A 24233-nucleotide genomic window follows, 5' to 3' on the forward strand; every position below is an offset into this window, starting at 1 on the left:
GAAACTGCTTCCAGATGGGTGCCCTTCTACTGCCTGAGGATCTGTCTGAAGATACATCAGTGAACATTTGCAGACAACCAACAGTGGGATATAATACCCAATAAAGCTGTGCGAAGGGTTCTAACCTAACAGAATAGCAGTGTAAGCATTGTGGCTGAGAATAATAGTGAATGCTTCAGTGCCGGTTTCTGTTATGCCACCTAAACATAATATAATAGAATGTAAGAATCGCATTCGGTTTTAATATTTTTTTTCTTTTTGTATGAGTTGAAAGTGAGTATTCTTTATAGATTTTGTTCAGAGGAACACAGGACAATGCCCACTTGAATACTGCTGGACTGGCCAAAGGGGTTGTGGGTAAAAAGCTGGTGCAGCCTGATCCAAACTTTTGTTGGAGAACTGAGGATAATTTATACTGTTGAGTAGATTGTACACAGTATGAGTTTTTCTTTAGCTGATTATTGAACATCATTATTTAAACTATAATACACTGAATGTTTATGGAAATATAGCTACAGTATACATACAATGATGCCAACTTTGTGTTTTTGACTCCTAAGTGTTGTTGGTAAATGCAGTTTTTTTTAACAGAAAGCTTCCATTATTGCCTCTCCAGTCTGTTACCAGCAAAGATGATATATTGCTGAAAATAGTATATGTACACTTCTAGATAGATTAGCCAAAAAAAGGGAGTCTTCACTTCTCTTCCGCTTGGTTCTCTGACAACAAATCTCAAAGGGCTTATTCCTCTCTGCCTAATGTACATATGCAATGGCTTTTTATTTAGAAAAGCTTTCCTGAATCTGTTTATCTGCTTCCGTGACACTCTCAACCCCTGCCAATCAGTCTTGAACAGTTTTTTTTTTAATACTCTGTCAAAAAGAATTGCCTTGAATATGTTGCATAATAAAGTTCTCTAGCTGGTTTGTTTAGACTGCATTATGATGCACTTTCCGTGGTACTCTCTTGGGGACGAGGCGACTTCCCTGTTTTGAAAGGAAATGGAAATTAACATAATACAAATAAATATATATCATGTTTGATTTACGATCTCATTTTCAGAAAGAACATTTTTACAGCGATGATAGTTTGTGTGATGAGGAAAAACAAGGTCAACCACAACATATTTGTTTGCATCCCCAATCCTGGTGCTCTTGTAAGCATTAATGGATGGATGCAAGGATGTTGTACCCCAAAACCTGGGTCTCACTGTCAAGAAGTTGATGACTTTCCAACACAACAACCACTTGATATTTAAATGTATACAATCAAATGACTAAATTCTAAGTTCACACGTGCCCTTGTGTCAGGGCTTCTTCCTTTGTTAAAGATTTACAGCTGGATTACAATGTAGACACACAAATTAAAAGATTAACTTTAAGACACAAGAAAAACCGTGAACGGTGCATCTTAAAGAACTGCACTTTGTCACTGACAGAGATGTTAATGCCAATCGACCTGATCTGACTAGACCATCAGTAGCTGAGTGTTGATTGACGTGCCAGTCGTTTTAGAGTAGAGCACCCATCAGCCGCACTCAATACGAGCGAGAGAGACGTACTGCGAGTGGAAAGTGAAGGCTGCCATTGTGACTTGGGGTTTCCGTGCTAATGGGAAGGGACTGGGGGTGCAGTATGTTCTTGGAGAGAGAAAAAAACAATTTTAATGCGCACTATGTCACAGTTTACACATCTCAGAGCTTATACAATCATTTTAACCTGTACATGTGGCTGCTGTTCAACACCACTATATCATGTTTCCCCACAAGATATATGGTAAGTGCAGCATATAAAGTATTGCCTTTGCACTCAACGTGGTTTGTACCATAGAGTTCCTAGCAGTGAGAAAATATGATTAACGATCTTGGAGGAAAGCTTTCCAGATTTTGGGCAATTAGCTTTTAGATATAAATGTTTTGTTAGCAAAATAGACTTGGCATGCATCTTTTTTTCAGAATCAGACTACCAAACCAAAATCAAAACATTATTTAAAATGCAGTACATATGAATACATTCTGTGCTACTTCACACAGTTTTAATAAGTATACAAATAATATATATTTTTCCTCTACGCCTTTGAATGAGACCCATGCAACATACTAAGCGATTTCCATGTATTTTGTACGTCTTAACCTTTCTAGTGTTGTGCTTGTGTGTCTTTTGTTATAATCTACATCAGAAAGGTAGCATATAAAACTCTTCTGTGAGAAAATAGAGGTGACAGGAATGTATTTTCTACAGAAGAGTTGGCTTTCCTGAGGATCTCTTCTCCATTTTCTGTGTTACAATGACATTCAGCTTTTAATCAGCACTTTCAAATTTGACCTTGACTTAAATCCATCACATTGACATTTCTAGTTAAGGGCCACTCTCACAAAAGGGGATATTTTTGCTTACATAATGGGGAAGTTTAATTACTTCAATTAATTCCATATATATGTGAACTCCATGTACATTCCTTTCTACAGCTTGACTGGGGTAATGCGTGATCATTATTAGCAGACTCTTAGAGATAGTCGTAAAAGATTGAATAGGGTCTCTAATAAGACACCCTCCTTCAAAAGGCATCTCCAAGCTGATTGGATGTTATGACATGGAGGACAATTAGGGTTGTGAGTGAGAAGAAAGCATTTGTGCTTGTTAATATGGCATTCAAATAGTTAGAGGCGATGTAAATTAGAATATGTATGCAGCTTTATTGGTCACCCTTAATCTGATGAGAATGACTCAATTCCATACTCACTTGTCATCTGCCCGTTCTGATTCACTGTTGCTGGACAGCTTTGCTTAGCATTGCTCTAATTTGAAACTGTTTGCTGTGGTCGCCAAAATAAATGACTAAGACTGCTGTTTATTTCTTATTTCGCACTAATATGTGTCACAAAATTATAAAAATAAAACCGTAAGAATAAAAAATGCTTTAATTTTAAGTTGATCACCTAATATGTTCATTATGCTACATATCTACCTATTTTTTTTTTTTAAGTATGAATGGCTTTTCTACCAAAGTGCCGACTCTCAGTTGTGTACTAGTTACATGAACCTAATCAAAAATACTGGAAATGGAAATTTATTTGTTGCTAATTTGCATGCAATCTGAATTCTCGGTGGTAATTATGAAGTACAAACTAACCAAGCTTTTAATTATTTTTGTTACTGTCTTGTCACATTTGAATTGGTTTACTTGATGCAAGTGAGGAGCATAAAAAAAAAAATTCTCATGAAAGCACAGCCATGGCTTTTGATAAAATTAAAAAATGATAGCTCAGTGAAGGGGGTAAACTTACAGTTATATCCCCTAATACTTGATTTGAAATATATGTGATGTGAAATCAAATCAAAGCAATATAGGCTATATATCAAGAACACTGTTTGAGTCTTTAGTATTTCACTCAGCATCCTAAACTGTGTCATATATTGTTTTGTGAAATATGTTTGTGTTAATGTTTCATATGCAAAGGTCCAATCAAGGCAAGCCCCAGGAATTGAGCGTTCCCTGTGGAGGGAATATTCTGCCATTTCTAATTCCAGACATTTTAACCACATCCTGTCACCAGCCCACTAGTTCCCGAGTGTGAGACTCTTGTGTATGCAGCATTTGTCAAGTCGCTTTTTGGATGTCCCGTCACATTGAAAGTGACCTCTGGAGACGTGCATCCATTCCAGCAAGCTTACACGATACAGCAGGAGTTAAAGATGCCATCTCTGTAGACTCTGACTTAATGCTTCTGTTGAATATGTGTAACCAAGGAAAAGTGAACATTTCTAAGTCTTTTTCTGTCAGGATGAATGTAGAATTACATCCGTATTTACTGGATTTATGCTCATTTAAGTGTACTAAAAAAAAATTGTAAAATGATACATAAACAAAACAGTAAGTAAGCACCTAACCCATCTGATACAACTGAGCCCTTGGCAAATGCATTCATTGTCAGTTTTGTGAATCATTTTTGCTTTTTTTTTTGGAAACCCTAGTTCTGCCCTTTTCTGTATTGCTTCCATTCACCTACCTGCCTAAGCAGCATATTTAGAAATTAGTATTGTCCCCTTACCTCCAGATGGCTGCAATTATATTTCTTTATTATGACACTGCACATGAATGTGCCAAATTGTAAAGTGACCCAATTAATTGCGATTGAACAACAGATGCAAAATATATGGGGTGTCTGGAATCTTCCAGGGACAACAAAACATTGTTGTTAAATACCATTTTAAAAATAAGCATTGCTTAGTTCAGTATTTGAAGTATTGTGCGTCATTGAGAAATCTGATGAAGAAAATGGTTGGCATTTATTAAAGTTTATTCTCAAAGAAAGAACAACACAATCCCTGGAGTACTAGCATCATATCCTTCCAAAACACTGATTTAATTCAAATGCATTTATGTCATTTTGTCCTTAAAGCTTGTTAACAAAGCTTTTAATTATGTAGGCAGATTAGAGAAAATAAGATTACTGTTTGATAAATACTTGAAAACTAATGAAAGTGTGAATAGCAGCATAATTCATTCATTCATATATATATATATATATATATATACACACACACAAGAGAATAATTTAAGTGTATTTTAATTCCTTTAAGTATTTTGTATTTGTGTCTGTGCTGGAAATGAGACCCAGGAAGCTGAGCTAGTATTGGATATCTGGCTGTATCTTTGTTGTGACATGACCATACTGTTGCGGGTCAATCAACCACATATTATGCATCAGTGTCCCAAACAAGAGATACAATCTTGGCAAGCAGCGAGGGTGGTGCCAGAATTACTGTCAGTATTGCTTGTGACTTCGAACCACAATAAGCATATCTTGCATCCCTGTTCCTCTGCATAGAATAATATATGTTTGTATATTACTTCAACTGTAAATAAAACTGATATAGCTTACATTTGATTCCAATTGCTGTACATTTTAATCTTTGCAGTCCATGTACTACATGTAGTTCATATTTTAAAGGCAGTTTCTACAGATTACATAACCTGCTCTCCTCCTCCACTGCAGCAGGCCAGGAACCACTGACTATTTTTTCCAGTAGACATGTTGAAGTAGACTTCATTAATGGTCTTTTTATATCCCACTTGGATAGTTGAGTTCAGCTGTTGTTAGAACTGAGAAGGGGTACTTCTGCTGGATATTGGTATTACTGAGGAAGTCATTGAATTTCAATGTGTGCAGTCTGTCTTCCTAGATGCTTGGGCAATCAATGGTTTTCTGACAGACAGATGATTGATAGTTATCTAGATTGCGTTTGTTTAATCATCATCTTCATTTCTAAAGCAGGGACCATCCCTAGCACCATCTTCACTTCTTTGGCATCATCTTTGTCTTCATCTTCCTCGTATGGCCTTGAGATTTGAGTGCCTTCTAGAGATGACTCAGTGTCAGTGCTCTTACCTTAGAGCCTGATTTTCTGTCAGTCACCCTTATAGAAGAGCCAGCTTTTCCAAGTATAGTTGAAGAGTCTGTTCAAAAGCCTTGAGTGTTGGAGGTTTTCCAGTCAACATCATATCCATAGGAATTTCCCCATTTCCTGTCAATGAACAGGTGGTCAAGTGGCCTTTTGAATGGATGCAGAAATCAGAGCTGGGCTGAGATGGATGTCTTCACTGATATAGTATTAATTCTGAAGAAGCAGTGCTGAATATTTCTTGACTCCACTTTTCTCTATTTTCACTAATTTATGTTATTTACGTAAAGTATCTGACAAGCTATGTTCAGCTGCTGACCTCCACAGTTTTATCAGGGACGGACAAATATCTGTGACTGTTTCTGCTAGATAATAAACTTACTTTTTATAAATCTCCCTAATTAATTTTCTTAGCAACTCCTTCTGTGGCAATAGTTACTGCAATAATTACATTTCACCAAAAATCTGTGACACCTAAGGGTTGAAGATAACACACACCTTTATTCAAAACATGTTTGTTATCAGAGACAAGTGACATTTTAAAATCTGTATAAAATAACCTTTCAGATTCAACATTCCCCATGTTTGTGTTACATGTCAATCCTGCTTCTTTGGGGGTAAATATGGTTTTAATCATCTTGCCCCTGTTGTATTTTTACATGAATGTTGACACATAAATATTGCTTTTTGTATAGATCTATAGCGATTATGAAACCATAATTATAACATCATGTTGAGTAGAGAATGAAACACAAGACCCCACTTTGCTGCTAACAGCTGCCATATTTATGTCAGTAAAATGCAGCAGATAGAGTGTGTGAGCAAATCCACATAAAAGAATCAAACACCAGAACTATATATCACCATTCCTCCAACATTTGACACACGAGAAAGGTGTACATAAGGATGGGGATGTTTTAGTGCGCTCTTGATACACTATATTTTTTTGTCTTGTAATTTTGCACCTGTGACTGCAGGGCCAATTTGGCACGAGAGAAGTAGCAGAAACGACCCTTTTGTTCGCAGTTTTTGAAAGTGAAGTCAGCTGGGCTTACACATAGCAGAGCATGTAGACAGTTATTACCGGGCCGAGTCAAAGACACTTGGGCTGAACTGCGAAGTGGTGAAAATCAAGAAACACCTCGAAATGGTGTGCCAAAGCGCATGACAACAGGCACAATGTTTAAGGAAATTTCATCGAAATATGTGTGATATTCAGCCTTACAATGCGCGTGGCCCTACCTTGAAGTCATACTATATAGGAGACTCTCATTGTATTGCAATGGCTTTTTCAAGTAAAAATGCTCCACTAATTAAAACATACAACAGATAATTAAATACTTAAAAGAAAATCCATAAAACGTTTCTATTTATCATCTAGTTCATTCAGAGCACATTTGCCTGATAAATGTATGCACTTTTTTTTTCCAACGCACTTGAGCAGTTATATAATTATGAAGACAATTTATAGATTTAATCATTCAATCAATTTGATTTGAATTCATTTAAGATTTCCCCCGAAAAGACCACGATTAAGACTTGTAGACTGGTTACAAGATACATTTATTCCATTGCAAATGTGAAGGAATACGATTTATTATTTCTATACAAGCTTTTGTACAGGCTTTTGCTTCTGCCAATGCTTTTATCTGTCTTTAAAATTGTGCTGACTGATGCACATGAAATGTGTTCTGTTTTGTGGAATAATATTCATATTCACTGATGGCTTCATTTGCATATGTGGAGAGATGTAAAAATGTCAGTGTGAAATTAAGCTACCTAATTTTATTTATTAATGAAGAGATGGAAGTTCATTAGTTTTATTAACATAAGTCTGCTGAGAGGAGTCTTTTTCTGAAGCGCAATATTTTGCTGCTTGTTAGCTGTGCTCTAACATTTAGACATGCTGAACTGTTGCTATAGTGCCAGAATAATAATGCAAGTGAGTCATCAATTAAGTTATTCTTTTGATGACTGCCAGCAGTGCAACATAGGGGAAGGCTGGTGGTAAAATGTTTTCCATTTTCTCAATGTGATGCGTGAAGAAAGAGGACAGGGTTTGATTTGTAGACCTTCACATGAAAAGATAACTCACAGTATTTCTGTTCTTCTAGATTTAGTTGAGCCCCTATTGTCCTGGAGTGATGTAGGAGACAAAAGTATAAAATGATTTATAGCTTCGCCTCCTTCCCTGCTAGAGGAAACACCACCATTTACACATAATCACACTGAGATATTCATGTTTACTCATGTTTATTCATGTAAATCATATTTATTATGTAGCTTTTGATCATCGAAACCCCCCTTTTACAGCCTTTATGAGCATCTTGGGGTTTCAAAAAGTTAAACGGGAATCTGGGAGAATAAATGTAATGGGTTAAGCCCACTCTGATGATCACAAGTCTTTTTTTGGTGCATTATTGATAGTGATATTCAATTTAGTGGGAGAAACAATTCAGGTTCAATACAACAGTTTTGTTTCTCAGAAGAGCAGCTTTTTACCGCAGCAACGGAGCACGATCTCTCTAGGCTATAACTCTACTACTTGTCCCCAATGGGAACTGAGGGAACCCCTATATATTGTAAAGAAATAACTAAATCTACCTTCACATAAACTCTCCCTGAATGTTCCTATAGACCTCAGTGTAATCATTATATCTCACTTCAGTTAACACAGCATAACACACAAAAAAAGCCTTTATTAAACATAACAATTAAGCTAACAACATATTTTACTGTTTCCACCTTTTGTATAAATTCAGTGGCAGCGGTCAGCACATCACCTGTTACACAACAGGTATCATATACACTCACCTAAAGGATTATTAGGAACACCTGTTCAATTTCTCATTAATGCAATTATCTAACCAACCAATCACATGGCAGTTGCTTCAATGCATTTAGGGGTGTGGTCCTGGTCAACACAATCTCCTGAACTCCAAACTGAATGTCTGAATGGGAAAGAAAGGTGATTTAAGCAATTTTGAGCGTGGCATGGTTGTTGGTGCCAGACGGGCCGGTCTGAGTATTTCACAATCTGCTCAGTTACTGGGATTTTCACGCACAACCATGTCTAGGGTTTACAAAGAATGGTGTGAAAAGGGAAAAACATCCAGTATGCGGCAGTCCTGTGGGCGAAAATGCCTTGTTGATGCTAGAGGTCAGAGGAGAATGGGCCGACTGATTCAAGCTGATAGAAGAGCAACTTTGACTGAAATAACCACTCGTTACAACCGAGGTATGCAGCAAAGCATTTGTGAAGCCACAACACGTACAACCTTGAGGCGGATGGGCTACAACAGCAGAAGACCCCACCGGGTACCACTCATCTCCACTACAAATAGGAAAAAGAGGCTACAATTTGCACAAGCTCACCAAAATTGGACAGTTGAAGACTGGAAAAATGTTGCCTGGTCTGATGAGTCTCGATTTCTGTTGAGACATTCAGATGGTAGAGTCAGAATTTGGCGTAAACAGAATGAGAACATGGATCCATCATGCCTTGTTACCACTGTGCAGGCTGGTGGTGGTGGTGTAATGGTGTGGGGGATGTTTTCTTGGCACACTTTAGGCCCCTTAGTGCCAATTGGGCATCGTTTAAATGCCACGGCCTACCTGAGCATTGTTTCTGACCATGTACATCCCTTTATGACCACCATGTACCCATCCTCTGATGGCTACTTCCAGCAGGATAATGCACCATGTCACAAAGGTCGAATCATTTCAAATTGGTTTCTTGAACATGACAATGAGTTCACTGTACTAAACTGGCCCCCACAGTCACCAGATCTCAACCCAATAGAGCATCTTTGGGATGTGGTGGAACGGGAGCTTCGTGCCCTGGATGTGCATCCCACAAATCTCCATCAACTGCAAGATGCTATCCTACCAATATGGGCCAACATTTCTAAAGAATGCTTTCAGCACCTTGTTGAATCAATGCCACGTAGAATTAAGGCAGTTCTGAAGGCGAAAGGGGGTCAAACACAGTATTAGTATGGTGTTCCTAATAATCCTTTAGGTGAGTGTATATCAAGTGAGTGTGTGTGTGTGCGCATGTGTTTGGAGAATATCGACATATTCTGTGCAAATGAATAATCTGATCTGAATGATTACATTATCTTGTCAGTTCTAGCAAAATAAACCAGTACTGAAAAACAATTAAAAGTATTATTTTGTATTTAACTTCATGCTGGCCCTATTTGCATCTAGGTTGCTGCTTTGATACATTTTAAAAGGGACTAGCAGGCATCAGGAAAGGGCTGTTATTTTCCCTGAAGTATTTTCATAAACGATTTATTTATTTATTTTATCATCAAAGCAGCCAAAAACTGGAAGAATATTTAATTATAATTCTTATATACCCTAAAAGCCCCCCTCAGAGACCACCTAGATAAACAACAACAACAAGAAAAACTGTGTGGAAAAAATAATAATAAATAAATCAACGCAAAAACCCCTGACAAAACTGGGAGTTGTATACATTTCTGGTACATCTGGCACGTCTTTCCTTTTTTTCCCCTTTTTTGTGTGTGTGCGGAATAACAGGTTCGCTTTTCACTCTGCCGAACACTTCACTTCCAGTGGGTTTTCTTTTTGTGCTGCTCTCTATATGTTCCTTCCTCTGACATTAAGACACACAATAGCATGCTGCTCATTAGTGGCACAGCCAGAAAAGCTTGTTCATGGTGTCAGCAAAATAAATCTCCTATGCTTTATGCTTTGCTCATTGCAGTAATGTGGGGTCACCTTAAAAACTTTTAAGTCTAACCCATGTTGCCATTTATAATTGCTTCCATCGATGTATACTTTACAGGTAATTACAGATAAAACACCGGCCATCTGTTTCAGACAGGTGAAGGTGAAGCAGAAGGGGGATTATAGTGTGCTTTAGATTATTTTATTTTAATAATGGAGTCCCGGTGATGTAATTAAACCAAAGATAACCAAAACTGTTATCCTGTCTTCTCTGCAAACAGTTTTTCACCAAGCTGTATACAGTATAGGGCTTGGCACAGTGACACGCTTTTAAAAATAATAATCAATAATAATGTTAAAGTAATAATTAAGGACCCTGTATACCTGAGTATAGTAAGACTTTGCATCTGACACATGAGCAGATGGTTATTTAGAACCGGTCGAATGCACAAAACATACTTGAGTCATGCGGGGGTCTGTCATGTGATATGAGTGTTTCACTATGGGATGTTTTGCTGTCCCAGCATCCAATAAAGAAACTCAAGACGTAATGCCATGGTGCCTTGTGGAGGTTTCATCTAAATGCAGAATGCCATCAACTGCATCGTTTTTTCCCCTCTCTCTTCTTTGAATGATTGTGAGGAGCATTCTCCACCTGTCTGAAGTCATTTCAGATAACGCATGCACGGCGCAGGTTGTTTTTATAGAGATGCCGCTGACAATGACAAATGCCTACAAACCCAGATATGGGCGATTTTACACCCCGGCTTCCTCATTAGCATACTAATTGATGTTCCGCCTAGTCAATGATTGCTTTAATAACCACAGCTTTAGAAAATCACAGCTAAATTCACACAACTATCTCTAGTGTTTCCCGCAGAAGTGATTTTAAGGCATCTGGACTATCAGTGAATATGCTTTGTTCGCTATAAAAAGCAGGGCTATACTGGGTCTGACTACAGATAGCAGATGAGATGTAACTCAAAGAAATCAAATTACGCAAAAATATATAATTTAGTCATATATGATATAAAGGAGCCCTATGTGGAGTTTAAATTGATGCATTTATTTATTTTATAATATGTGTATAAATCAAACCTCAAAGTACAACCAATATCTAAACCTATTTGTATATTAGTGAATAAACGTTAAGAAAAGGCATGCTTTTCACATAACACAGAACTATGATTTTCTTGAGAAATGTGTTATCTAATTCCAAATCAAATACGTTAGACCACCAGACAATAGGTATTATTATAAACAGAACTAAGTGATAGCTATCAATTATTTTGCCTTCGGCCCTCCATGGCTGTCGGATAATTCTTCTGTCTAAGAGGGAAACTCTCTGCTGACCAGATATGATCCCTTATTCGCACTTGACTTTTAAATTCTGATTTTATCACTTAATTATTTCAACAGATAATACAAACATATGTAATACTAAATAAATACAAATAAACACAACTTAGCAGTGCCTTTAATGTGAAACTCATTCGCAGTCGAGAGAAGTTGTTGAACACTCTATTTTTTCTCCCCTCATTAAAAAAAGAAACCCTGTATAAGTAACCCAGAAGTTAATAATAGGTCATACACCTACAGATGGAGTAAACGGCAGAAACACGGAGGAACCTGTCTCAGAACGCTGTCTCCTCGCAATTACGGCCTAATACCTTCCGCTTGCAAAATAAACAGTCATAACGATGTGTTCTGATGACTTTTCAGGGTGAGTGTCTCTGCATCTGTCCTTCAACGTGACCTTTAGATCATTAAAATAGCAATGGCTTCTCCTTGGGGGTGTTATGCCTCCCAATGATGGTGATAATGACTGAGGTGATCCTTAGCCTGTCATTTGGCGAGGATGAGAAACACCGCTGCTTCTCGGTACCCCTGGGGCTCCAGTGATGATATTACTGTAAGTTAGGAAGGCCGTTTTAATAAGCTATGATGTTGCCAGCATCATTAATGTAAAGAAACAAGCATGCAGTTTGTGTGAGGTTTTGAGATGGCATTTTTGTGGTACTGTATATACTTTGAGCAAGTTATGATTAGGGCAAAGACACATAACCTGGTATTAAGCAAAGATGATGATGGTTATTAATGTTAATAAAAACTTGGAAGCTCTGGAAAGGTATTGTTTGTACTATCGAATGAATTACTTTATAACAGTTCTGATGTATGGCGGCTCTCCGTCCTTTATACTCAGTGTTTGATTAAAATTGCTGTTTAGGAAAGGACGGGGTCAATAGGTGATCCACGCTCTCTCGGTTATTAAATTACCATGCCAGTTCTTATGGATAGACTCCTTCTCTGTAATCAAATTATTTCTGTTCAAAGTGGTGCTAATTTGGAGTTAGTTGCTGTGATCATGTGCTGATTTGCATCTGTGTGACCTTTCTGATAAGCAAGTATTAATTGTAAAACTATCAGCACAGCTTTCAAAATGTGCTCTGCTTTTTTCATCTGTAATTCCCAAACTGTTGTATGTGAAATTGTGCTTTTATTCTTATTCTCTCTCTCTCTCTCTCGCTCTTTAAAATCTATTGGTAACCATTTAATAGCTTCCTTTGTCCATCTTAGATGTGATCTTATTGCAGTGTGTCCAGAGAAAAGCATTTGATCAATGCATACCACCTGTGCTCACTTATGGCTCTGAAACCTGGTCACTAAACGCAAACATGTCACAGAAACTGCAGACGAAACAAGGATGCATGCAAAGATGTCTACTTGGAATAACAAGAAGAAATAGAAAAATAAATTAATGGATCTGAGAGGAAATGAAAATATGGGACATCAGTGAAAGAGTGGTAATGGACTGGACACACTGCAAGAAAAACTGATCAATGATGGGCAAAGGAAACTTGCAAATGGATCCCAAGAGATGAGAAAATGACCACATCAAAGAAAGAAAGATGAAATAATAAACTTTGCAGGCGTGACATGGAGAAGGGCAGCTACAGATTAAAGCATGTGGAAACACACACATATATATCTCTTTTTTTTATGTAAGATTCTGATTACCAGATGATTCAAGTTTTGACTTCGCAACTGACCAGATATGGAAATCAAAAGTCATAAAACTGACAGATTAATGTGCACACTTTTTAATTTGTGAGCACGATTTAGTAAACTGTGCACAGATTATATAAATGTTTTAAGGTGTTTGCACAGTTTTGCACAGAACTGAGTGAGGTGAAGGGTTTTTATTGATACTCGTATTTAGGTTTTCAATTATTATTGTTGCAATCTGTTTCCCGTATTTGTTCCCTTAGCTCCTAGACATCGTGAAATTGATTCTGAATTCGAGAAAGTAATGTCCAGGAAGGCTAATCTGACACAACCAAACCCATTATTTGTTCTTCGGGTACCACTTTCTGTATATTTCAGAGAGGTGTAAATAAGCTAATTGGAAGTTTATACAACTTGCAATGAGTGTTTAAATTGAATGTGTCTGAGAGAAAGTTTGAATCTAAATTCTGCTCAAAGAAGCATACATTTCTTTTTCCACGCTGGGTTTAACGTTTATTAGTTGTCTTATTATAGTGCATTTTTGCAAAGCATTGTAAATAACATAATTGGACGTGTATACGACGTGCATTAAAAGTTGAAATTGAATGTGCCTGAAAAACTAATGGAATCTAAATCGTGCGCAAAGTAGACGACATCCTTGTTCCATGTTGTTTAACAGTTTTAACTCTTATTAGTGGCACTCTTGTGTGTTTAATGTTTAGTTTGTCTTGTGATGCCCCTCACAGAGCCTTTTCTAAAGGTCATCACCTACGCTTGCTCGGGTGCAGAATTAGCGGACTTGAATCCTGACTGTCACTTCCCCTCTGCAGACGAATGTCACATTGGCAGGGCTAGGATGACCTCAGCGCTACTGATGTTGAGTGGGGAGTAACTGGATCCTTTTAATGCCACTTCACAGCAATTTTGTATCATTGGCCAAGATCTGGGAAGTGTGTTTTCAAACTCCTGCCTGGAACTGTGCAGAGTAATTGAGAATCTTTTAAACTAGGGACCAGGGGGGAGGAAGCTCTGACAATGGGAGATGTTCCACTAGAAAACAAAGGGAAACTGCTAGTAGGAAAGTCCTGAAATGTTTGTACCTCAATGCCAGGAGTATAAGGAACAAGATGTTAGACCTAGAAGCCACAGCGCTGGCATGTGACTATGATGTTGTAGGAGTGACGGAAACATGGCTTACAGAAAATGATGGGGATGAATACAAGTTGAAAGGATACTCACATTTTAGGAGAGACAGGCAAAATCAAAGTGGTGGTGGGGTAGCATTGTTTGTCACAAATTACATTGAGGCAGAAGAACTCAAATTAGATCCCAGTAACAAAACAGAATCTTTGTGGGTCAAACATGTGAACAAGAGATCCGGAGGATTAGTGGTATTAGATATTCAGAAAGATATTGCACTGTACAGTGTAATCAGGACTGCATGTAGCAAGGATGTGGCTGTTATAATGCGGGATTTTAATTTCCCAAACATAGACTGGGAAAGCCCAGTTGGGACTACAGTAGCAGAAATAGAAATGGTTGAGATGGTAAATGACTGCTTTCTAACTCAATTTGTCAGGGAACCAACCAGAGAGAGCGCATGTATTGACTTGATCTTTTCAAATGACCACAATATAGTCAGAGGGACACTAGTTAGAGAACCAATGGCAAATTGTGATCACAATATAGTTAGCTTTGTCTAAAACAATGGTCTACAATTTTAGAAAAGCAAACCTTTGAAGGTATGAGGCGGCACTTAGAAGAATTAGACTGGAGCACACTGGATATAGATTCAGTTGAAAATGGATGGTTATATTTTAAGAATATACTACTTGAGGATCAGGAGAAATCTGAACCAAAAGGGAAGGGATCAGGAAAGCAAAGAGGGAAATAGAAAGAGATGAAGCTCTTGGAGCTAAAACTAATGCAAAGAGCTTTTTTCAATACTACAACAGCAAGAGGTCAATAAAGGAAGAAGTGAAACAGATAAAGGGCAAAAATGGAAGTATCTTGGAAAATGAACAAGATGTGGCAAGTGTTCTAAACGAGTATTTCATAGAGGTTTTTACAAAAGAAAAAACAGACAACATGCCACAGGTGAGAGATCAGGATAAATGAGGAGGAGGTAATAAAGGGACTAGCATAATTAAAAACAAACAATCACCTGGGCCAGATGGGATATTTCCAACAGTACTTAAAGAAATGAGGGAAATTATTTATAGGCCGCTAAGTCAAATATTCCAAATGACACTTAGAACAGGGGATGTGCCAACTGACTGGAAGACAGCAAATGTCATACCAATCCACAAGAAAGGGGACAAAACTGAGCCAGGAAATTACACACCAATCAGTCTCACCTGCATTACTTGTAAAATGTTGGAAAAAATGATTAGACAGAAAATAGAGGAGCATCTTAATGAAAACCATATTCTTGGAGATAGTCAACATGGGTTTAGACGAGGCAGATCATGTCTTACTAATTTATTGGAGTTTTTTGAACATGCAACTGCAGCTGTAAATCATATGAAAGATATGATATGATATTAGATTTTCAAAAAGCTTTTGATAAGGTTCCACACCAAAGATTGATCCTCAAATTGGAAGCTGCAGGCATTCAGGGTAATGTAAGTAGATGGATTATGAACTGGTTGATGTATAGGAAACTGAGGGTGTTGATTAGAGGAGGCGCTTCTAACTGGATTGAGGTTGTTAGTGGAGTTCCACAGGGATCAGTACTAGGGCCTTTGCTTTTTCTAATCTATATTCATGATCTGGACTCAGGGATAGTTAGCAAACTTGTCAAATGTGCAGATGATACTAAAATAGGTGGCTCAGCAGATACAATCTTGGCAGCTCAGGTTAGTCAAAGGGACTTAGATAATATTCAGTTGTGGGCCGACACCTGGCAGATGAAATTCAATGTGGACAAGTGCAAGGTATTACATGCAGGTAACAAAAATGTCCAATATAATTACACTATGGGAGGAATAGGACTAGATGAAGTAACACATGAGAAAGACCTAGGAGTCTACGTGGACTCCTCACTTTCTCCATCCAAACAATGTGGGGAAGCAATTAAAAAGGCAAACAGGATGTTAGGGTATATTGTCAAAAGTGTAGAATTGAGAACAAGGGCAGTGATGTTCAGACTACAATGCGCTAGTTAGAGCTCATCTGGATACTGTGTGCAGTTCTGGGCTCCACACTTCAAGAAAGATATCGCTGCTCTAGAGGCAGTTCAGAGGAGAGCAACCAGACTTATTCCAGGTCTGAAGGGAATGTCCTACTGAGAGACTAAGGAACTGAACCTTTTCACCCTGGAACAGAGGAGACTATGTGGGGACTTGATCCAAGTCTTCAAAATCATGAAGGGCATCGACCACATCAAACCTGAAGAGCTTTTCCAGATCAGCAGAGACACACGGACCTGGGGACACAAATGGAAATTGGGCTTCAAGACATTCAAGATGGAAAACAGGAGACACTTCTTCACACAGAGAGTCGTCACAAATTTGGGAACATTTAAAAATAGACTGGATAGGATTCTTGGATCACTTAGTTATTAATGGACACCAAATGAGCACGATGGGGCGAATGGCCTCCTCTCGTTTGTAAACTTTCTTATCTTCTTATGTTCTTAACTGGTGTTTAATCTGGGCCACCACAGTGTGCGCAGAGATGGCTAGAAGGGCAGCGCAGTCTTGGAGGAAGTGATATTTATTTTTTGGTTCCCCTAGGTCAGTCCAGCACTCTGGTGGTGGGGTATGCTGGGGGGCTACCATTGATTCTGAAATGATACTTTATAATCAATATAACTCATATTAGAATGTATAAATAACATTGATGTTTAAAACATGTCATTTGACCTTCGAGTGAGTCATTTCTGTGATTCAATCTAGTTTAGCTGACCAATCCATACATTCAAGATGATAACACTGGATGTGTTTTCAAGCACCACAGAAAAGGAAAAAGGGAAAAGTGCAAACAAAGCAAGACGAAATCTTCATGTGCCTTTTTAATGCTCGTGAAAAGCAAGACATACCTCATTGCAAACATACAGATGAATATAGGTACGTACATACTTGCATACCTACATCAATCGATCGAACCAAACCAAACCACTTCAGGTGAATCAGTCAGTGATTCAATAACAAAACGAGCAAAATAAAAACGATTCTAGCAAATCTAAATTAAAATAGTCAGCAAATCCAAAGTATATAACGCATTGTTCGCTATCACCATTGCATTTTGCTAAACTAACATTACAGAGTCAAAAAACAAACACTTTATTTCCCTCCTAGTTTCTTATTACTCTACCAATAAATTGCGTATATATCTTTTAACTTCACCAGCACCCTGAACAGACTGCCAATGCTTTGGATCCCATTTAACTAGCTTATCGTTGTGTGCCCTGGCTTGATTCAGGCAGATTGCTTGAATTTCTTATCAAGTCGCATGCAGCTACTGTGGTTTTCATCTTCAAAAACGGAAAAGGCTTTCAAATAGAAGTTGGTTGGCATCTGAAATCCAGAACCAGACGAATCCATTATTAGCAACATGACACTTTGTTCGGCAAACTCACATTTTGTCCGCTTGCGTCATGAAACAACAAGGATCAGCTCCTTGTGTAATTGATTCTCGGCTAGCTGAAGTACTGCGGTGGTATCTTTCAATGGCATAACCAATTGGAAAGTGTTATATCTATGGGAAGATAATTACGTTTCTCATGCCGAAGAGCACTGGAGAGCAGAGAATTATTACTTTATCACCCTGGCCTTGTTTTCTTTTAAGTACTCAGTCATAGAAATAAACATGCTAGTTAATTACACAGTAACCATGCATTGGGATGGTTAGTTGATCGTACTGTGTTTGCATTGCTCCTATCATTGTCCTGATAATTATACAAAATGTAATTTCCGTGCAGCTGTGTTGTGGGCATGTTTAAGAAGTTAATGGAAAACTGTAGGCGTCAATGTTCAATATATCAGTTTTGATTTGTTTCACTGCATGTACATTATTTGAATCCATTACTAACAGTCTACTCAATGTTAATAGTGCACAGTTTAGTGGTGTGTATCTGAGTCAGGTTGCTCAAACTGTTGTGCAGGAAAAGGAGGTTAGGGCATAATTAGCAAGCATTACAACAGTAACAAATATGCAAACCTAATTAAAACGGAGTTCTCATTTACATAGCAACATGAGATTAAATTGCAACCTTTCTTCACTGATTGACACTTAGCAGTCAAAAAGCTTCCTTCCACAATATGGTGGATTTATGTTTATATGTATGTATGTATTTATTTTTGCCTGTAAGTGTGTTTAGACTTCAATCAAAGCCAGCCTGTTCGTCTGGTGATTTGAAAGTCGGTTCTTTTCAATTAAAATCAAATGTTTCACCGTGTGGCCACTCAAATATGTTCTCACTGCTTTACCATATTTTATTTTTATACATATTATTTTATTATGCCAGGAAGGTAAAATTCAATAAATGCAGAATTCTCCATGGGTTGGCATTTGTGAAGCAATCATAAATTTAGAGCATGCAATTATGTCAATGAATTTAAATTAATGAAATGGCATTGCACATTGGCTCCACAGTAATTTACATATTAATTTCAGTTAATGTTTTTATGGATGTCGCAGGCTTGTACTAGTCACATATCATAAAATACAACAGAATGTGGAACTTCTGTAACATCTAGAGCTGAGAGATGATTTATTTTTCCATTCACCAGATGCTCATTTTATCTTTGGTTGTGTGTTATGACTACAATATTAATGGCTTTTTTTAATGTTATGTTAAAAAATGTTAATATTTGTTTCCAAGTTTCCCAAATAAAAAGTTTTTTTGGTTAAAGATAGCCATCCCATTACAGCCCCAAAGGGTTGATATAAACAAAACAACATCACTTCACTCACAAACTCCTGCTTTTTGTGTGGCATGGAAATGCACCCGCACAGATATTGTATAGACACGGATATATTTTAAAAATAAACAGCACAATGTTCCCATTACCAGTAACCTTGAAGTCTGTATGACTGGCTGGGGACAAGCAGCACTGCCCACAAATGATATGTGCTGCTTACAGCTGGATGTGCGTCCGAGGTATTTGTTCACGAAAGGAGCTTAGCTCAGCTCCTTCACTTGACCTCCTGCCGAGTCGGAGTCCCTGATCAAAAAGAGTTACCTGAGCCCTGGCTCATTCGCCAATTGACTTCTGTGACAGCAAAGGTTAAGATTTTGGAAAGCCAACTTGTTATTTAAATTAAATCGACCATTGAGAAGTGTTCCTTTACACATGTTTAAGCAACAGATTATTTATATTCAGTGACACAAACGAGGCATACACATACAGAGGTGCAAGGATCAGGGAGCAGCTGTAACAAATGTGACTTATTTTTTAAGTGTAATATTTGAGTAAAACTGTACCTTTTCCTACAGTAGTACCTGTAACTGTTTCTGAAGTTGTGTTGACTGATATATCTGGCGTGCACACGTATATTATCATTTTTAATTTGTGATTAATTTGTGGTTTTGTCACAATGGTTTGAAGCAGGTTTGTTGCATCCTTGAATTATATGAAATGCTCTGAAATGAAATGAACAATTCAGGCAATTGTCTGTGGTTTACACAACCCAATAATAATAATTAAAAACAAGTTAGTGCACTGTGAATCGCATAGATGATATCTGTTTTATTCTGTATAAGGAAATGGTGTATTTAAAACATGATGAGAGTGGAGATGACAGGAAAATATGAATTAGAACCCATGTATCCATTTTTAATTTTTTATATTAAGTACTTATCACAGTGCCTCCATTTTCAGATCTGATACCCAACTGTGTGTCTTTATATGGATATAACATTTTTAGTAAAAAAAAAGAATCTGAATCGAATTGAACTGTCATTAATTACCTTGTTTTTCGGCTTATCAGCCGAGGAAAACCAGGAACGAGCTCTCCTGACAAAGACAATGTAATGCAGATGTGATCTAGATTTAAGAGATAAAGGAACAAGGAGCCTTTGAAATGATATTTTTTTCTGCACTTTTTTCTTTATTTTTTTTCTGAAGATGGCTTTAGAACTCTTCTTATTTTTTGTGGATGCCAATGAAAATAAACCGTATGTTTAGCAAATATTTTCTAAGACCAGATATCTTATCAGTGAATCATCCCAAATCTTCCCTTTCAAATAAATCCTGTACCGAGCTGCAAACAATTAATCAATCTCTCTTTTAAGTCACCAATAATGGTAATTCATATTTTCCAAGTGGATTTTGCGTCGATTGGAAGCATTTTATTTAGTTTTATGATGTGTGAAGTGGATTTGTCCAAATCGTCTGTAGTTTGGGATTTATAGACCTCTCTATCTAACTGTCTGTCTAACTATCTATATAAAGGTTTAAATATATATGTAGCAAAAATATAACTTCTTTATTGTCTGCGTGACTTAATAGGATACTGCAGATACAGGTCGAATTACTGTGAACAGTGCAAACAGTGTAATCTGGACACTAGACGTACAGCTGCTATCTTTTCCTGGAGCTGTTTTATGTGTATTGATGGTGCGCTGACTGCCCAGCTCTCATCCAGGGTGAAACACATCATAAACCACAATGTACTTTTAAGTTATTATAATTAAATCTAGTGACTGGCCAGGCCCCACAGCCCATGGGTGGGATAAATAATGAATCTTATTGGCAGAAGTTCAAGTTCTCTCATTTCACATAAAATGCTGCAGTTAAAAGTAGGCCATGTTATTATTATTATTATTATTATTATTATTATTATTATTATTATTATTATTAGTAGTAGTAGTAGTAGTAGTAGTAGTAGTAGTAGTACTATAGGAATTCTTGTAGTGGTAGAATTATCATGATGAATATAGGTTGATCATATTCAGTATCGGCATATATATGTTTTTCAGAAACTGTGTAACAAAAGAAGTATTGGTTAGAAGTGTAAGACTCTCTAAGACTTTGGCAAAAGAGAACAAAAGAACATCCTCCCTGAAAGGTTACAAAGGAAGACAAATTAGCTAACCTTCTTCTGTCATTAGCAATACCTTTCCCACCAGTGAACATATGGACATTGGAAGGAAACTGAAGGGGTTGTGCATGTGTCATTGATAATTAGGCCTGAAACAAATGTTCACTCGACTGAATCAAACCTGTGAGAGCGAGCACTCATTAAAATTTTGTTTCTGAAATTTCTGGCAGAGATGAAAATGCAGAAATATAAAAAGTCTGTGCTTAAACATTGCTCTGGGTGCATTTAACAGACAGGACAGACCATTTAGATTTAGGATTAGATAAGAATGAGAATAAGGGAACATCTCACGGATACATTTCAGTACAGAGCTGAGCAAAAGTATGTGAATTCTAAGACCAAACAAATCAATTTTTTACATCTGTGATCACATTACGATCGAATACTGGTATTTAAAATATTAAATAGAAAAAATATATCTTTACAATATTTTTCAAACAGAAATATGGTAATTAACTGAATTTAACATATACACTACATTAAGATGACATGTACTACACATTGTTTTTCATTTGCGTTTCTAAAAATGAAAGTCATAGCTCATTAAAGACCTCATGTCTCTTACGACAGCTTGGTAGACCGAGGGGGTGAAAGGATGTGCCAATATTCATCAGTCAGCCACCGCACTTGTTATACGCCATTATTTCAAGGGTATGAATTTGTTTGCTCCTTTCCTCCTAAAATGACACAGACGAACATAAGTGAATATTTAGTTCAGTTCTTTAAGTGCATCACAGATTCACCTGTAAAATAATAAGGCCATCCCTTTCAATGGAGATGTCTCCTGCAGGGAATTGTTATGCATCTGCTGAGGGGCCAACTGTAAAACTACTGTTTGGCTTTGTGTTGAAATGTCATATATCTAATATATTGTACATATATAGTGCTCAGAACAGCCCAATGGGCTATATGTAACCACGTCTATTCTGTGATTGGTACCATGCTGCATACTTCAATTGTATGTTTCATATCAGCTAGATAAAAACAATTTCCTTACTGATAGAAAATACAAATTGGTGCTTCTGAGAATACTGCTGTTGTGTGAGGTGTCAGTGAAAAGAATAGGCCGTTTCTGCATTTCCCGAAAGACTCCAAGACTGATCTGTTTTAAAGCGAATACTTGTTTTTTAATGATGCTGTTGCTCAGTTTATGAAAGTTCGAGTTCAATTAAATTGCAGAAAGTCAGAGATGATATTCTAGAAAGATTACTTTGGTAGTTATAATGATATTCAATTTCCGCCACTTTAATGTTTATAGTTTTAGAGGACAGTGGCACTCGCACCCGAAAGGCTAAACAGGACTAATATCATAACAATGTGTTTATTGTTTATAAAATACAAATATAAAATTAATTTTAAAGCTGCTGAAGCTCATAATGTGCATCTTAGCTATGCTTTATCTTGCTTATGTTTGTCTGAGATACTAAAGTTGACAGCTCCTGTATTTGCATCTTTGTCCTGTGCTAACATTTCTGGTAATATATTTTATGATGATAAATTACAGACAATGCCGGTGGATTGCGTTCAGAACTAATTTACTGTTTCTTCCCCATTATGTATCTCATTTCCTTTTCACTTGATGATTAAAAGACAGAATATTTACTGCAAAATAACTTGTGCCTAATCAGGAAATTAGCTATGTGCTTTAATTTTCTCTCACTCTCCCAGAACCTAAATGGATGACAACCACACAAGGATCTGACAAATTATCATCTTTATTGTATTATTCACAGGTGGGATATGACGGTTTTGTCCATAAATCATAGCTAACATTAATGATGCATCAACTCATAGTCAGCAAAATTAAGCATTTGTACTCCAGCTGTGTGTTGCTATGTTCCTGAAAGCCATTAGTTTGTGTTTAGTGGTAAATAATGAATACCCATGTTTATTTTTCCAGGATTTTACATCAGAAATAGTCTAACCTGGAAATAATATGTAAATTAGCCTATAGTAAGTGTAATATAAAATGGTGATTAATGCTCATTTATCTTTAACCTACATGAACATAGTCTAGTTGGTGCCATCCAGCATAACCATTTTAAGCAAGTGAAAGGGTAATTCACTAAAATTAAACAAACATGTAAATAATCACTTCTGGCTGCTTTGCATTTTAATTTTTATTTAGTGCACATTTACCCTTTACATGAAAATGCTTTGATCCTAAGGAGATTTACTATCTCCAGATATGGCAAGGAAGAATTATAGCTGTCTACCTGCATGATATCTAGTTGTTTTCACGATTTACAAGGTTTTATCAATGCTTAGATATGTGATATAAATGGTTTAATCCCAATCCAGGTAGGTTAAGCCAATCCAGGTCAAGCTTTAACTGCATGACTGTACAATCTCACTTCTAGTGTTCTGGATAGATTCCAGGTAATGGCTGCAGATACAACCAGAGCTTAAAAGTATGTCACAAATAGTACAGAACAAAGGAGATGTTGTGGAGATCTGATCAAAGGTTTCAAAACTGTAAAAGCGATTGACAAATTCAGCCCGGACCGCAACAACAACCTTGACACAAATAACTGGAGCAGGGTGGAGAGAGGTGATACAAACACATCACTTTGCATCGTGTATCTAGCACTCTTTAACAACCATTCCACCCACAACATTTCTCATCTGACATTTCTGATTAGCATGTGACCGACTCGATAAAAGTGAACGCACACAAAAAAACATAGCAGCCACAACAACAAAGCAATCAAATGCAGTCGGCAATTATTGTGAATCCATTCAACTCGTGTTATGTTAAAGCTAAACATACTGACACATGCTGTGGAGCTTTGGTAACTCGCTGTCTCTTGGCAACATGGGAAATTGTCAGGGTTGATCAATTTGCTAATATGTTAATTGATTTACCTCCAAACCTTTCAGACATTAGTGGTGCCAACTGACAACCTTTTAGAGTTGGGTCACTGTCAGCGGCTGCCAATGTTTTCATTATTGAGATTTTTAAGAACACTTAATTGGAGTCCTGCTTACGTTATTGGCCGCCAGTAATGAGTTAATAATATAGCGATAGCAATGGTTGCTAAAATGTTTGTGTGCCGTATTTATTTCACAACTGGA

General features: G+C 37.2%; 1 protein-coding gene across 3 annotated transcripts in view; it reads left to right on the forward strand.

Annotated features, from left to right (window-relative positions):
* Positions 1-24233, forward strand: part of immp2l (inner mitochondrial membrane peptidase subunit 2) — a 273233-nt gene that overhangs the window by 92445 nt on the left and 156555 nt on the right. The window lies entirely within an intron of this gene.

Source organism: Amia ocellicauda, chromosome 15 (assembly GCF_036373705.1).
Source record: "Amia ocellicauda isolate fAmiCal2 chromosome 15, fAmiCal2.hap1, whole genome shotgun sequence".
Taxonomy (NCBI): Eukaryota; Metazoa; Chordata; class Actinopteri; order Amiiformes; family Amiidae; genus Amia; species Amia ocellicauda.